The sequence below is a fragment of the Orcinus orca genome, chromosome X (genome assembly GCF_937001465.1).
Source record: "Orcinus orca chromosome X, mOrcOrc1.1, whole genome shotgun sequence".
NCBI lineage: Eukaryota > Metazoa > Chordata > Mammalia > Artiodactyla > Delphinidae > Orcinus > Orcinus orca.
The window spans coordinates 13,287,281-13,291,309 of NC_064580.1; the positions used below are offsets into that span (position 1 = coordinate 13,287,281).

The 4,029-nt window shown below is 40.0% G+C and overlaps 1 protein-coding gene across 1 annotated transcript in view; it reads right to left on the minus strand.

Annotated features, from left to right (window-relative positions):
- Positions 1-4,029, minus strand: part of CLTRN (collectrin, amino acid transport regulator) — a 79,222-nt gene that overhangs the window by 75,055 nt on the left and 138 nt on the right. Inside the window, exon 2 of the mRNA XM_049704457.1 lies at positions 687-744. The gene's annotated coding sequence lies outside the window, so the exon portion shown is untranslated. The remainder of the gene's footprint in view (positions 1-686; positions 745-4,029) is intronic.

Below are 4,029 nucleotides of genomic sequence, written 5' to 3' on the forward strand. Positions count from 1 at the left end.
GGAAAGATCCACCCGCTGCTCCTCAGCTCACTATGGAACCAGTGCACAATCTGCTGACATCAGGGCAAGCTTCTAGCCCCTTTCTCCTTTCCCAGGGCTACATGGGTTAGGGTGAGGTTGGCTATTCTAAAACCAGGCATCCACCTCAAAAAAGTTTAGGAAGATGTCTTTCCCTTGCTCACTTTGGGGACACATTCTTTTGGCACAGTATTAGCAAAACTACAGTATTGTAATCACTTTAGGTATTTTTCTGTTCACTAGAAGACTCAACTTTTGATACCTATTCTACTTAATGTTTTATTGTCTTTTTAATTCAACTTTAAGTTCTTTCATGCAAAATTTTATTGATCAAAATGGTTACAGTTCAATTAAGCAAATAAGCTCAATTTGACCATGTAATTAGTACATATTAACAATACTGGCTACTTTGCATGTAAATAGTAATGCATTCTTGTTGTTAGGAACTGAATGTTTGTATCCCCCCAAAGTTCCTGTGTTGAAATGTAACCCCCAATGTGATGCTATTAGAAGGTGGGGCCTTTGGGAGGTGACTAGGTCATGAGGTTGGAGCCCTCATGATGGGGTTAGTGCCTTTATAAAAGAGACCACACAGAGCTCTCTCAGCCCTTCCACCATGTGAGGATACAGAGAGATGGGCATCTATGAATCAGTAAGGAAGTACTCACCAGACACTGAATCTGCCATCTGCCAGCACCTTGATCGTGGACTTCCCAGCCTCTAGAACTGTGAGAAATAAATTCCTGTTATTTATAAGCCATCCAGTCTTTGGTATATTGTTATGGCAGCCCGAACAGACTAAGACACTTGTCCCTGTGTACATTTTGATCCCTGCTTATCAAATTCAATCTACTCTTCGAAAATGGTACTTTGGTTTCAGTTCTAGGTGGGGATATCAACTCTGCCACCATTCCAGGAGTTGTGTTGCTTTGAGCTTATCACTGGACAAAAGAATCAATAAGAATATTAACTGAATGAAGAATAACTTTATTCACTAATAACTGAATAAGAATTGATTGAATAAAGAATAACTACCACTGGATAGTTCCCTGCTCCAAAGAAAACTTTTAATCAGTTGCACAAATATAGATTTGCATGCATTTTCATATTAATATGCATTTATAAGTATCTTATCTTGCTATTTTAAGTGATAACTGTAATCTAGAAAATATATAAAGCCTTTGGCATAGCAATGAGTGTTGGAGAGGACTTGAGACCCCACTGTATGTCCTTGAATAAATCTGGTGATTAATACTGAAATTAAGGGTAGGTGAGAAATGAAATGTTCTTTCCTGAGAATTTCTGCATTGACCTTTCAGTGAGTCCTAGTACCATTGTCCTACTAGAGCAAGAAAAAAAACAAATTAATTTAAAGAGTTCCAACCTGGCATTCAGAAAGTAGACATTTCTTGCTCTCCCTTTATGCTTGCAATAAATGAAAAATACATTTATGGATCATTCTTTGGTCACTTTATAATAACTAAGACTCATATTTAGGGACTTCCCTGGTGGTCCAGTGGTTAAGACTCCGCACTCCCACTGCAGGGGACACGGGTTTGATCCCTGGTCCGAGAAAAAAACAAAACAAAACCCTCATATTTAGTAATAGCAGTATCTATTACATCATTTATATGAGTAAAATATTTTCTTTAACTTTTTAAGAACAATCAGCTATTTTCTACTGACAAAATAAGACAAAAGTTTAGGCCTTTTCCCACAGAGAGGGGATAAACCAAAACATATATATTTGAGAATAAGTAGATGTTGTATTTCAAGCACCAAGAAAAATAGAAAATACATGTTACATTGCAGAACAAAGATAAATTTGTTCTATTTATCAGAATATCATAGTAGAATGTATCTTTGCATTACATTTTTACATACCTTATTTTTATCTTATGATTTATCGAATTCAAATGATGGTAACTGTAGTTTGGAAATGGAATTGGCTTTTAGAGTAACTTCTGTAATGAAATTAACTTGAGCAATTTAAACTTATTCATGAAAATGAACGCAGCCGTTAACTGTTGAAGATAAACCTCTAACTCCTATAAAAGGAGATTTGCATTCATTTCTAAATCATAATAGAATAAAATCGAAATCTGTATCCCTTTTTAATTAGAAGTATCTTCCTAGAAGACATTCTTAGTTATTCTGACATGAAAGTCTGGTCTGATTCATAAGAAATGTCACAGCAACCCAAACACTGATGCTTTCAGAATGGCAGCAATTCTCAGCATAAGCCCTGGTCACAGGAACCAGCAAAATTGGAGATTTGCACAGCTATATTTTGTGCCACCCAGGGCATTCTCTAGTTAGAGGCCGTAACTGCCAAGTCTTCACCTTCAAGAAGTTTAAGATTTAGTGCCAGATGCAGTCTTATGAAGGCAACAAAGTACAGTATAGTGTGATAGGTGTTATAAAAGGTGAAATACTTGTGCTGAGAGCACCCGCAGGACAAGTACCTAACCAACTCTTGAGGGGGTTGGGAAGTTTTCACGCTGCCGCTGCTGTTAATAACAGATAAAGTTTTGGGGACACTAACTATTGCCAGGCACTATGCCAACATATAGCATTCCCTTGATTTTTACTGATGAGAAAACTGAAGACTAAACATTAGGAACTGGGAGTTCCCTGGCAGTCCAGTGGTTAGGACGGCCAGAAAAAAAAAAAAATTAGGAATTTACTCAAGATCAGAGAGCCAAGCCTTGAGTTTCCCAGTCCATCCAACTCCAAAGTCTATGTCCCTAATTACCGATGCACTGAGCTGGACAAGCTCCACTTGGAGGCTTGTTACTGCAAGTGTCTTTCTAAGAGGGAGTAGGGCAGTTTATGAAGAGTTTGGGCTTCTGCTGAATGATTTCAAGGAGGGACTAGGGAAACTGGCAGCTTAGTAATTGGGTATCTCAGTAATTTTGATTTGGGGGAGAGAGGGAAAAAGGTAAGCCAGGGAAGTTATCCAATTATCAAAAGATGGGGGTTGTTAATCCTTTTGCAGTCGCAACCAGTCCTTGGGAGAAACACTTTTTTCTTGGTCTTGTCCCTGGCCTTGTATGTGTAAATCACGGTCTAATTATTAGCAGGGTTTATTTTGTTTTCTCAGTCCCTTACCCAATTGCCCCAGTTTAATTCCTTGTCACCTCTCACCTAGATTGCGTTATTCCGGCTGTACCCTTTATATTGCAAACCAGAGTAATTTACCTAAAACACAAATATGATCACAACAAGCCTCAACTTAAAATCTTGCAATGGTTCTCTGTTCCCTACAGAGCATAATTAAGGCTTCTTGGAATGGCCCTCCTCCACAACCTAGCCGCAGCAGTATTCAAGGAATACCGCTGTATTCCTTGAAACTTTCAAATTGCCCTTTATATTCGATGGCCAAAATTCTCGCGGTTCTGGCAGATCCCACCTTGCTTCACCTCTTAGTGTCTTTGCTTATGCTGGTTTACCTGCAATTCCATTACCACCCTCTCCACCTGAGTAAAGGTCGTCTGCCTTCAAAGCAACTCAGGCATCAGAAAGCTCTCCCTGAATCTCCAGGCGGACTATGTTAAGTAATCTTAGCTGCCTGTACCATATTATCTAATCTATGAATTGGTCCTTCTCTGCCTCTAGATTGTAAATTCCTTGGGAGTAGAGGTTGCACCTTTGCAGCCTCGGTAGTTAATTTCGCCTATAGAGCCGGCAGGTGTGAATGGAAGGGGGCGGCGTAAGGAGCTTTGTCTAAGGCGTTGATAGGTCGAACTATGGAAGGAGCCAGAGCCTCGGACTGGAAAGCAAGGCGAGCAGCGTGAGAGATGAGGCTTTGTGAATGGACGAGAAAGAGGGAGGTGTGGCTTTAACTTCTTGGCCACAAGACACCTCACAATGAGGTGGTGAGAGGGAGTGATAACGCACTGGGGAAGCGCTACGAGGGAAAAAGTACTTACAAGACGGGTTAGGAGCCCAGAGGATTTTTCGAGAAGGAGACATTTACTTGTGCAGGATTTTGGAAGACGAGCTACCTAC